The sequence below is a fragment of the Ascaphus truei genome, chromosome 4 (assembly GCF_040206685.1).
Source record: "Ascaphus truei isolate aAscTru1 chromosome 4, aAscTru1.hap1, whole genome shotgun sequence".
Taxonomy (NCBI): domain Eukaryota; kingdom Metazoa; phylum Chordata; class Amphibia; order Anura; family Ascaphidae; genus Ascaphus; species Ascaphus truei.
Genome location: NC_134486.1, coordinates 361,830,228 through 361,843,189, shown reverse-complemented (window position 1 = coordinate 361,843,189; position 12,962 = coordinate 361,830,228). Strand labels below are relative to the sequence as shown.

Sequence of the window (12,962 nt, the reverse complement as noted above, 5' to 3'; positions counted from 1 at the left end):
ATATATACGCTCTTACGACGCTTTGCAACGTTGTTTATGTGAATATGTATATATATACACACACATACACAACGTTGCAAAGCATCGTAGGAGCGTTGGATAAGCCGTTTTGGCATTGTAAAAATGAATATAGGTATGCATTGCATAGCGTTGGATAAGCCATTCGTTGTAAAGCGAAGCGTTGTAAAACGAGGACTGCCTGTATATATATTATATATATATCAAATAAAAAGATCACTTGTGAGCACATTCACATGTCTTAGACAGGTCTGCCCTTCACCATTATCACCTAGTATACAGCAAGGGATTTTGGGAAATTACATGCAAATGAGCACACTGTCACCTTTTGCCTGAAATCCATTTTACATGGAACCCTTATAAGATAATGCTCACTGTTACACAACTTTTAAGCAAAGCACAGCATGGGAATCAGATGCAAAGCCAGACAAAGACATGTTTTGACCTTTATGGGTCTCATCAGTGTGAGGTTTGTTGTACTGTCTTTGCAATTTTCAAGGCTATAGGATTTACCATACACAAATACCATATACATATTATGATCCCTTAAAGGTGCAATCGACTTTATGAACATGTTGGTAGCGTGTAGGGATTTGGGGGGAAAAAATCTCTTATGTTTTTTTTCAGAACTGTATAAAATAACCGACCTATTTTAAGAAAAGTTGAACTAAAAATCGAAGCAGAGCACTGTAGAAATATAAAAGGTTTCCTAGGGTTTCTTAAAATCTTTGCATAAGAGTTAAACAAGGACGATGTGAAACTGTACCATACACCCCAAATCAAAATGAAATCTTTCAACATTTAGGTAGCATGGGTGTCCCAGGAGACTGGCTTATACTCAGGCATGCACACAGTACATACATACAATACATGGACAACACCAAGGTTCAAAAGAAGGATATATTTATTCGGGTAACAAATCAAGAAGGGCGTTCCCGCTGACTGTTTTAGTCCTCAAACCTGGGACCTTTGACACATTTTAAATAACTTTAATCATCTTGTGATATACTGTGCCTGATTTCAACAAGCTACCAACCTGTTAAAAGGGTGAGGCAAGCACTTTGGACCTCACCTTGGAAAGTGTTCTACAATATTTAAAGCAAAAAGGGAGCTGGACACTTAAAATCAAATCCTCTTTTGTGTTCCAATGGAAAATGCTACATTGAGTGTGTCAATAAGAGTGGTGGAGCGCTGCGACCCCTTGTACCACCGTGCGACCCCTTGTACCACCGTGCGACCCCTTGTACCACCGTGCGACCCCTTGTACCACCGCATGTTGAAGATTTGAGTCCCATTCATTTGAATGGAGCTGAATTATTCTCCAATGCTGGGAAATGATTTCACCATGTTTTGAGCGGCGGCTTTAAAAGGTTGTGGTCCCATTCATTTCCAAAGAGCCGAACCCTTCTCAAAAGCTGGAAAGAGGCTTCACAGCATATTGAGCAGGGGCCAAAATCCCTGTGTCCTGCTCAGTTTGAATGCAGAAGTTGTGTTGAAATAATTTGAAGACAGGCGAGAAATGTTAAAACAAAGTCTAGTGAATACTAGGTAAGAAGGAAGTTAAGGATGCAGACAGGAGCCGACAGATAAATACAATCAGAAGATTGAAGTAAAGCAGAACTATAGGCAGGATGATCACTAAATGCCTCCTCCACCAGAACAGCCTGCACCCAAGTGCAGTGCAGTTCCTTTCCCAGCCGTGCAAGGGTTAAACCCTCAAAATGTCGGTCAGCTATAAATTCAAAGTAGATCATGATTTATTTTTTCAAAATGCAAAATACTGTTAGAGGATTTACAGTATGTATTGGTCTGTGTTTTACTGAGTACTTCATAGTTTCATCTGAATGGTTCTTGCTGTATTCATGTGCTGCCGTTTATTATATTCACATAGGACCTACAGAAGGATATTGAAAAAAATAGATCAATGACACACACACACACACACACACACACACACACACACACACACACACACACACACACACACACACACTGCATGCCCTTTACAATGGCACAGTTTACATTCAACAAACATACTGATCGTGTAAAGGATGTCACATGAAATGAGTAATGTTTAAATTTAAAGGCTATGGTTTACTTAAAATATTTAACATATAATACAATATAATATGCAATTAAAGTACAATATATATTTATTTAAAGGTATGGTGTTCTATTTATCCTCCTATATAAAATATTAGGCATCAATATTGATTTATACATTGTACAGTGTAAACGCACTTTTATATCAATGCAGTTTTCCAGAGATCCTATGTAAAAAAGGTGGAATGGAAGACAGGCTTCTAATGACATGCTACAGCTACGAGACGGCTTCCAGATTTGTAAGTGTATTTCCACCAGATTATACTAGTTTGTTCCCGAAACTTAATATTCCTTTTTTTAATTTTTTTCTCTCCTGCATACGGGCGAGTTACTGGTGTTTATATTGTTTGGCATCTATTGTAATTCCTGGCAGCAATTTCTGTGACACCTGTTTGTTTGGGGATCGGTATTTCAATAATGCAAAATGATTTAAAAAAAAAAAAAATGGTTTTAAATTATAACAAAAACCTATTCTTTAATCAAGTAGTGTAGATTACTGACATAGGGACTGGAATGTGCAAGTTTTCATTGAACACTATGGAACCATTAATGATGCGGTTAAATAATGAACTGTCATTGAATGTTCAAAATGCAGAACCTTTACAGATCCGAGGGTCATTACAAATAAAAAAGATAGGGCTGGTCATTCAGCCATCTGACTGCAGTGTGTGTGTGTGTGTGTGTGTGTGTGTGTGTGTGTGTGTGTGTGTGTATTTGTTTCTTTTCAAAACCCTTTGTGGCGTGTTTTAAAGGTGTCACCAAGCTCTATTTTATATTGGGGTTTTTTTCATTGATAACGTTTTATGCCCTGTAATGTTTTTTTCTGCAATATAAACTACCAACTGTGTATCAAATTATGATCTGCTTTCTCTGTGAAAATAATTAAGTACATTCTTCATGCCACACTCTCTAATTCTCTGCTGCTGTAGACTGTGATCACATTTTAATGTATTTATTAGCACCCTCAGGTCATTTTCCATTACACTGCTTCCTTCTCCCGGCCTCGGTTATAATTGTTTGATGTCTGATGTATCGCTTGCATTAGTCTACATCAGAATGCATGTGCCATCTTTTCATCCACTGATTTAGCTTGTGTAGTTTACCCTATAGTATATGAATAACTGGATTGTCAGACCTTGATTCCATTTGACTGGATTGGACTTTTTAATGGATAAAAGAAAGTGCAAAGGCAAACATTACACAGTATTTGAAGGTCACAGTGTTGGACAAATAAAATGATTTTCCTGCAGAGGCCAACAATGTCGTTTGCAGCAATGCATTTTTGCTCCCTCTGGCTGTGTGTGTGTGTGTGTGTGTGTGTGTGTGTGTGTGTGTGTGTGTGTGTGTGTGTGTGTGTGTGTGTGTGTGTGTGTGTGTACATATATATATATATATATATATATACTGTTTATATAATTGCTGCATTAAAATATACATATTTGGTTAGTTTCTGGTTGTAATCACTACCAGCATTAGGCTGGGGCCATAGAGGGGGGGAGCAGTGCGGAACAGCGCTGACGCTGAGGCTCGCCTGCTGAAGCTGTGCGATTCCATGCACATGCAGGCGGGCGCAATCGGGAGGCGGGGGGAGGTGGTGGGAGGCGGAGCAGTGACGTCGCTGGGCCAATTGCCCGCGACGCACTGACGTCAACGGCGCCGTGACGTTGACGCTGCTTCGCACCTCAGCACGCCTGCGGACGCTCGCGTGAGCCCCCTCTAAAGACATCCTCATTGAGGATGCAGGGGCTCAGCGCGGAGCGTCCGCACGGCTCAGCACAGCTTGTCCTTCTATGGACGCAGCCTTACATTGCAAAGCCAGTAAACCGTCCTCCACCAAAAGGTCCAAATAACTGAGTTTAGTGACTATGCATTTGTTTAACCCAGACTGTGCTGAAAAAGTGCTCAAATGGGTAAGAAGCAAACGGTGACACTGTGTGCTCATTTGCATGTCATTACCCAGAATCCCTGGCTGCAGTGGGAGCACTGTATAGCAGGAGATAATGATAAAAAGCAGGTTTGCAGACCTGTCCGAGACATGTGAATGTGCTCACAAGTGATATTTGCCGTAAAATACACATACATACACCACTGAATATGGTTGGCAGTATATAAGAAATTGAGTTGAAGAGCAGGAAGCTGTGTGGGTTCAATATACATTTATAATTATAAGAGTTGTCCAGGAGATTCATTTCCCACATTTTACCAGTAGGTGGTGCTCTAAAACTAGGGAAATGTCTACACCCAAACAACTTGCTCAAAGTGGCTAAAAAAAAGCAAGATGGACAGTCTGGATATACAGTAGAAGTATCTTGTGACTAGTAATCATAACAATGGGCATTTGTTCTGCGGTTATGCATAGTACCTGCACCCAAGCTCATCTGATGAGTTGCTACACATAATGATGTTTTGAAGAATATTTTGTGTGAACCATTTTTTATTACATTGGACAGTAATTCTGAAGGCAATCGCTTAATCGCAGTCATGGGGCCCAGGTTGGAAGGACTTGAATGCAGCGGCATGGTGCCTGGGCAGACTGTAATGCTTTGGAGACCTGCTGTGCATATGTGGAGAACATAATGCCCCAGTCATTTTAGGGTGCTGGCTATGATCTGACGCCCACTTCACTGTCAAGGGGGTTGTAAAGCAATTATACTCAGAAGACACTTTACGGGGACCCCGGGGCGGTCTCCTTTATTAGAAGATGTACAGTAGATGAGCATACAGTAGACCTTTTTAAAGGGGCAGTCACTCTTAGGACCAAAGTGTTATGATGGCGGGGAGATTTTAAAGCCCTCGGGTGCCCTTATAACCTCCCCTGAACGTGGCTAGGGCCAGGACATCAGTGGGGACCTTATGATGAGCGGAGAACGTCTGGAATGTTTCTCATTCTCCTGGGGGAGTTTGCGTACATGCACGTCGCATGGAAGGGGCGAGAGCTCCGATTCATTCACATTACTGAGGGGCGGGATGGGACCATGTGATCACTACCCCAAGTTATCAATTGGACGTGATCCCGGATGGGCTAACAGGTTAATTCTGGGGGATTAATGACTTGGTTTTAAACATATATATTTTTTAAGTTAGTCTTCGCTCACCATGTTTGCTAACTAACGAGGGATTAGATTTCCTCTACCTACTCCCTTTTGTGTGATGTCACTGTGTTTAACATGCGGTAGCACAGGCAAAGCCCCTCAAACTCCCTTCTCTTTATTCTCTCTCTGCTAAGGACAGGGAGACTAGGCAAATTATGCTTCATTTTCAAAGAAATAAAAACAGTCAGATATTTGCTTTTAGCATGGTTACATTGTTTGACGAAATGTTTCTAAGTCAGCTATCAGGATTTGCACATTTTTTAAGTCTGTTTCTTCCTCGCTCACACTATGATACCCTGTGACTGGCTAGATCAGCGGTGGGCAACTCCCGTCCTCAAGGGCCAGGAACAGGTCAGGTTTTCAGGATCCCTGCTTCAGCACAGGTGGCACAGTCAAAGACTGAGCCACTGATTGAGCCACCTGTGCTGAAGCAGGGATATCCTGAAAACCTGACCTGTTGATGGCCCTTGAGGAATGGAGTTGCTCACCCCTAGCCTAGATGTAAGTTTGTGTAATATTTTTTCCGACACTGGCGGTTTTCTAAGAACTAGAACTAATCCATTGAAATGTGCGTGCTTTTTACGTGGTGTGGTTTTTCACATGATCTGCGATGACTGCAATGTTCCAAGTGCGAAAGGGCACGCATTGTAAAAGTCATATTTAGGGTAAACAGTTCTGGGTTTTTTTTCTTCTAGAAACCCCAGTTTTTTGGGACGGGGTTTAACCAAAAGCCACCCTGATGGTGTTAACTGATACAGTAGAGGAATACAAGTTTAGCAGATTCTTGAATTTGCCCTTGAATATACAGTAGCAACAAGGGAGGGAGAGGGTGTAAGGTGGTTTGATGCCGTTTATTGGACCAACAAGTAGTTGATATGTGACAAGCTTTCAAACCTCTCAAGGTTACCCGATGAAGGACCCTGAGAGGTTCGAAGCTTGTAACATATCAACTACAGTACTTGTTGATCCAATAAAAGGTATCATATCGCCTACTCCCTCTCCCTCCCTTGTTACTACATGGAAGAAAGGACCAAGGCTGCGCTTTTAGTGACGGCGACAGCGTCGTCGCGTCAAAACAAATGAATTGTCGCCATCACGTGCGTATATAGTAAGCGTGGCGCGACGGAGCGACGGCTGGGTTGCGATCGCTGGAAGTCATCTCAATTTGATTTTTCCAGCGACCGCAGCCTGACGTCGCCGGCACTATAAGCGCAGCCTAACACGGCTACCCACCCGTCTTCTATACAAGCACTCCTCACACACTATGTCACATATCTTGGTAATCAGTAGGGGAAAATAATACTGTAACAATCCGATGACAAACAAATTGGTAACGACATTAAGTGCATCAGTAATGTAATATTCCTTTTTATGTTTCTGGCAAATGTATGTTTTTATCAAGCTGGATACAGGTTTCCTTGGTGGACTACGGATTAGCCGATCCAAAATGTTTATTTTGTTACTAATTGACGTTATTTTGTCTTTTTTGTTTGTTTTCTTTCTCTGCCCCGTACTTCAAGTTATAAAGTTATTACGTGGGGAAACTTGCACTTGTGTTTCGGTTTTAAAGTGTGTGTGCGCGTGCGTGCGTGCGTGCGTGCGTGCGTGCGTGTGTGTGTGTGTGTGTGTGTGTGCGCGCGCCCCCAAACTGGATTTGTTTGGTATTTTTACCAACTCGTGTTAAAAAATGAAATAAGTAGACAAAAAACTGAAATAGCATATTAAAATGCTTTAAAAAAAAAAGTATGAAAAAAGGAGACTAAAATATAGCTGAAATATGTAAAATATATATTTTTTAACACGATAAAGGGAGCAACACCGAGAGGTGGGCACTTGGCTTGATGTTTTAGTTCTAAAAATTGTTAGGGTTTTGGAACATAAGGTTCTAGACCAGGGGTGGGCAATTCCCCTTCTCAAGGGTCACCAACAGGTCAGGTTTTCGGGACATCGCTGCTTCAGCACAGGTGGCGCAGTTGAAGACTGAACCACTGATTGAGCTACCTGTGCTGAAGCAGGGATATCCAAAAAAACTGACCTGTTGGTGGCCCTTGAGGACTACAGTTGCCCACCTCTGTTCTAGTAGGTTCTTATTTCACCCAGCTGGATTTGCCCATTTCCAAAAGTTACCCAATATTATTTTTTATTTTTTTCCCCAACACGTAAAAACATTTTTACGGGCATTTTTAAACATAAAAATGTTGTTATGTGTATAAATATTGCTTTAGAAGTACAGCTTAAATATTGTAGCATCAATACTCTGAGCCCATAACCTTCGCCTGCAATTCTATATTCTATTGTATGTTCGATGTGCTGGTCTGTAAGGTGTACAGGTATGTGCCTATATTTTTTTTAAGCTATGAAATGTACTTTGTTATGACATATTGATTCCAATGTTATAAAAGTGGCTGAGTGCTTTCACGTACGGCAACGCCATTGCATGTTACTCAGTGCAGCTACTGCTTTACAGAATAGATATGTAAACAAAGAGAGATGAAAGTAACACTGAAATGTACAATTTGTCACATGATAGTATAAGTTGTGTGTCACGTAACTCCTGTGTGCTAGCTACTTCCACTTGCAAGATACACCATTATAAAAGGCGACCCTGCACTCATTTGCATGTCATTACCCAGAATCCCTGGCTGCAGAGTAAGCATTGCATGCTAAGAGATAATAGGGAAAGACAGGGTTGCAGACCTGTCTGAAACTTGTGAATGTGCTCACATTTTTAGTTGCTGTGCTATTATACTGGAGTAGAATTCTACATAGTTAATAGAAATTGTGCACATTGAGTAAGCAGCATTTTCTAGCCTGTTTGAGACCGTACATTCCTTTTGTGGATGTTCACAAGGGTTGTTGGGGTTGCTGCTCTTCCCTACTGTCCAAATTTACTATACAAAGCGGTGACACTCCTGTGCTGTGTGACACTGTTCAGTGGCAGATGAGGATGTCAAAAATACTCCGCCTCCAGGGCCCAAATATACCGATGACGGTGACATGGTTAAGGAGGTCACATCTGAGTTGCTGGCTTCTACAAAAATCAGATACCTACTAAATCTAAAATAGTTTTCGGTCATTTGTTACCCGGATAAGCAGAGACGTAGTTAAATTCCTCTAGTTGCTTCTCTGTGTGTGATTGTACTGTGTGGAACAAAAAGCTTATACGGACAAAGCCCCACCTATGTCACACTCCTCTTTATAGGCTTAAGCACCACAATATTCAGACTGCCCAATGAAAACTATAACTCCATTTGTTTGAGAAACCCAAATACTTTAAGTGGTGTATGTAACGGTCTTCCCCCCACCCTCTGGGAGATTTTGCCATTACTACATATGTGGTGCAAGATACCTGCTGGTAACAAGAGGGCTGAGCTGTCCGCCGATGGTTGTGGGGACACAGGATCAGGTACATTACCCACCTGGTTCTCTAGCAATGCAGCGCCTCCATCTGCTGTAGGCTCCAGGTATGTGAAGATGATCTCCTACAGTAGAACTATCACCTCTCCCCCCAGTAAGATCACACACTAGGCAGGAGTATAACAGGAACAGTTTATGCTCTCACTCTGTGCAGCACAGTACACGGCAGGTTCTGCCCAATGCAGCAACTGTCAGCTACTCACTGAAGGATGGTCCCTGGACCTTCACTGTAGTTCAAGTGCACCCGCAGCAGTCCCAGCTCTTCCCTGCCCCTCTAGCAGGGGCAGAGGTATGGTACACACTCTCCCCCGAGGGGAACAGGACAAGAGAAGGCCCAATAGTCAGGCTCTTGGCTGTGTGACCTACCCCTCTCAAGTAGGTAGAGGCTCTACTAAATTTAGAGCAGCACTGCCCTTATGTACAGCTAGGAGGCGGGCACCAGGTCTGTTCCATGATTGGACATGCTCAAGCCGGATGTCCACATCTCCCACAGTCACTCGAGTGCAGCTCCAGTGAGTGGGGAAAACCCATATTGACTACTGGCAGCCTGATTCTAGCAGGACTTACTGCCAGGAGTAGGGCAGGTTAGTAGCCAAAGGTGGCATGGCTACATGGACTATCTGGTTTTTTTTTTGTGGGTTATGGAGTTTTGTACCTTAAATACTCAGAGGGACGTTGCAGCGATGTATTGGAAGTCTCTTGCAGTGAAGTGCAGAAAGACTGCGTATGGTGTGGTTAGAAGGCAGCACAGGTAGGAGGAATGCTAAATGTTTAGCGGAGTAAACCTGGCAAAAGCCAGTGTCTATACTCCAGGATAAAGTGTTTTTATGTAAAGTCTATAGCAGTGGGGCTATAAAGTGACTTGTTCCTGATGTCAGCTCCTTTTACACCAGGTTCCCCTGATTCAAACTTAGTGATTACAGAGTCAGTGCCTTTACTCGCCGAGCCACTCCTTGTCCCTTTTTAACCTAATACGGTCCACATCCACAAAAGGGTGCTAAGCTTTAGCAAGCCTAAGCTCCCATTGATATGGGTGGGAGTACATTTGTGCAAAAGCTTGGAACCAGTTTGTGGGTCTGGGCCTTAGTAGGTTACTACTGTTAGATCACTTTAGTCCTACATGGGACTGCGCTCTCAAGCACCCGGCTGCTCTGTTCTATATCGCTTGATCTTGAGCATTTGTTACGGTGTCTGGATCTCGGCACACGCAGCCCCTGTATGAGCACACAACAGCAGTAGAGGAAATGTGGCTTTACTTCTTTCTTTTTTTTTTTCCTCTCCAGGAAACGTTTACCTAAAAATACTCTTGACTGCAGCTTAGTGATCTGATCTGTCTTATTAGGGACAGTGTGGCGATGTGAGCTCTCAGTGGGTCTGGACTCAATAACCCTGCAAGAACCTGCAGACTCGCTTCCAGATCAGCAGAGCAGGAAGGGGATCAACATTTTTATCATGTAGAGCAGAAGAGTTTAGATTGCTGTCAGGAGGAGGTTAAATGCTACAAGAAGCCAGAGCTAAAACTGGGTGCTGTTAACCCCTTCACTTCTAGAGGGAGCCAGAGAGCTACAAAGCTGCTAATGTACTGAGCACGCAACTGCAGTCAGACTGAGCCACACATATTGGATAGATATAATGCTGTATGCATTTTCACATTTAGCTGTCACTTATAAGAATAGTATAATATAATGTATAGTAACAGATAATTTACCCAATTATAAACTATTTTACAATTAGGTATGTATATCTTTAGATGTATAGCGCGCCTATGTACATGGCACGTCACAGCAGTGAGACATAACGGGAGTAAATGCTTCAGACAAAAAAGTAAACAAGGAAAATGTGTCCCTGCCCCGAAGAGCTTACAATCTAATTCTAATAATGGGTGTTTTCAGAGAAAAAGGATTAGTAAAGGGGCTATATTTATCTATCTGTTTTGTCGGTAACGCACGTATATACATTTTTACTTAGTTTTAGGCAGTGAAAATTCTGTTTAGTTACTGCCTTATCATTAAAGAAGTGTACATGTTGCCTAACAGTAAAAAGGATGTAATTCCATTGCAGGTACCTACTAGTGAAGAGTTAAACATTTCACTTCAAACCCACATTGCAAAGCAGCTGTCTACACCAGGGGTGACCAACTCCAGTCCTCAAGAGCTACCAACAGGTCAGGTTTTCAGGATATCCCTGCTTCAGCACAGGTGGCTCAATTAGTCAATGACTGAGCCACTGATTGAGCCCCCTGCGCTGAAGCCGGGATATCCTGAAAACCTGACCTGGTGGTAGCTTTTGAGGACATGCCATTGTGTAGACCAGGGGTAGCCAACGTCAGTCATGCCACTTAATACTCCGTGGTCCAAGTGTGCTGGTACTAACCTGTACAACTACTTTTGTATGTATTGACCTAGAACAGGGGTGTTCAACTCCCAACAGGTTAGGTTTTCAGGATATCCATGCTTTAGCCCAGGTGGCTTTGACCAAGACACTGATTGAGTCACCTGAGCTGAAGCTGGGATATCCTTAAAACCTGACCTGTTGGGGAGTATTGAGGACTGGAGTTGAGCCCCCGTACTTGTTATAGACGTTTTTCTCAGGGTTTTGATTCTTTATATTTATTTTTTGGGTGGTGGTGGGGTTAGACATTGTACCATTTTAATTTATTTTTTAACCCCTTCCTAATATGAAAGGTACCTATTTTGATTAACGGAAATTGCAACTGCTTTTTGTATGACCTAGCTAGTATCTAGCATGCTTGGGTTAGTCACGCAGCACTGGGTGGATTCATATGTAAGACCAAGACTGGTGAATAATAAATGTTAACAAATCTGATATAACCTGAGTGGTTAAAAATTACTGCTTCCCTCTCCCCCCCCCCCCCTCCCTATGTATGTTAACCCCTTCAGTGCCCGGCATTAACCATATAGTCAATACAATGCGCATCATTTTAACCCTTGTTACTTTTTTATTTTTTATAATGATTGCAAAATGAATGTTCAACCCCACCAGCCGTTTTCTGTTTATGGAGGAATACTTATACTGGCAAATAATAGCATACACATGGGTAGCCACCTGATTTATACCGCAACCTTGATCACTGCAATGTTGTGATCTGAGCAGCAGCATTCTTCCCCCAGTTATGTATGTGCCGCTGCTTTAACATCTAAGCACTCTGTGTCCCCTGGCAGGTAAAGGGTTAATTTGAGTATTCTGTACTCTTCAGATGTGGTGTGCTGTTTAAAAGTGTAGACTGGGCTGGGAGTAAAAACAACACGTTTCCTTATGATAGAAATGGGTGTTGCATATCTGAGTGTTCTCCCCTTAGATACAACACTGTTGTATGCGGCCTGCACCTTTTAAATCAAGCTCTCCATAAATCATGTGAAGTGCTCCATTGTCTGCATATAGTTTGTGCCCATCACAAACATGTGGAGAGAGGAATGCCACAAGACACCCAGAGAGTGTGTAGGAGGAGGGGGGAGAAGAGATCTGTAATTGCCATCAAGACTCATGATCTGTGATAGGAGATGTCTGCAGATGTCCCAGATTGCCTGCTTCAAAATACCTCTTCAATCCCTGTTGATATGACAAGTGAGTGCTTTTTGTATTGTTAAAGGATCAGAGATTAGCTCTCCTCTCCCAGGCTTTTCCTGTGGCTATTTGTCAATGCAGTGCTTTGTGTTCACTGATAGCCATGAAAAGGTTTCCCCCAGCAGCCTTGCTGGCTCCTGACTTGTCAGTGCAGTGTTTGTATTGGAAGATCAGTGCAGAACTGCCTCTCTCTCCCCAGCCCGGTGAGATGGATTTTGTGTCAAGGGCAAGGAAGGGTAGCCGTCCCAGACAGCGTGGCGCCTCCCAAACACCTGTTTGACTCAGGTTAAAGTGTTACAGCACACAGGTGAGAAGGCTGCCTTTCATAATCAGAGTCCTCCCAGCAGGCAATCCCCAGGCTTGAACATTAACTCCTTGTAGTCACTTGCACAAGAATATGCTTTTCATCCCTTCAACAGCCCAAACACACTAATAACCCCCAACATTTATAAATCAATTATAAAACTTTTATTTTGCTTTTCTGGGTTTTGTTACAGAATAAAATCATTAGCTGTTCTATCCAGCTGGGAAGAAGAGCATGCCCTTTATTGCTTTTTTTTTAAAAAAATCTTTATTTTTTTTTAGGCAAGACCATAAGGAAAGTGGTATTTTTAAATGACTTCTAATAAAAGGAGACTAGTTATGCACAAGTACTTGATTTTGGTAAAAGTCCAGCACTGGATTGTGAAAGCAGACAGTTTAGAGGGGGTTTTTTTCTCCATAAATCCCAGGAGTGTAAACAGAATA

The 12,962-nt window shown here is 42.4% G+C and overlaps 2 long non-coding RNA genes across 2 annotated transcripts in view; one reads left to right on the top strand and one right to left on the bottom strand.

Moving 5' to 3' along the window:
- Positions 1-904: 904 nt before the first annotated feature.
- Positions 905-9,559, bottom strand: LOC142493764 (uncharacterized). Its single transcript, XR_012801203.1, has 2 exons — positions 8,633-9,559; positions 905-1,912 (listed from the first exon to the last, which is right to left on the bottom strand). It is a non-coding gene; the product is annotated as an uncharacterized LOC142493764 (long non-coding RNA).
- Positions 7,962-12,962, top strand: part of LOC142493765 (uncharacterized) — an 83,163-nt gene continuing 78,162 nt past the window's right edge. The window contains exon 1 of the long non-coding RNA XR_012801204.1: positions 7,962-9,381. This is a non-coding gene — a long non-coding RNA (uncharacterized LOC142493765). The remainder of the gene's footprint in view (positions 9,382-12,962) is intronic.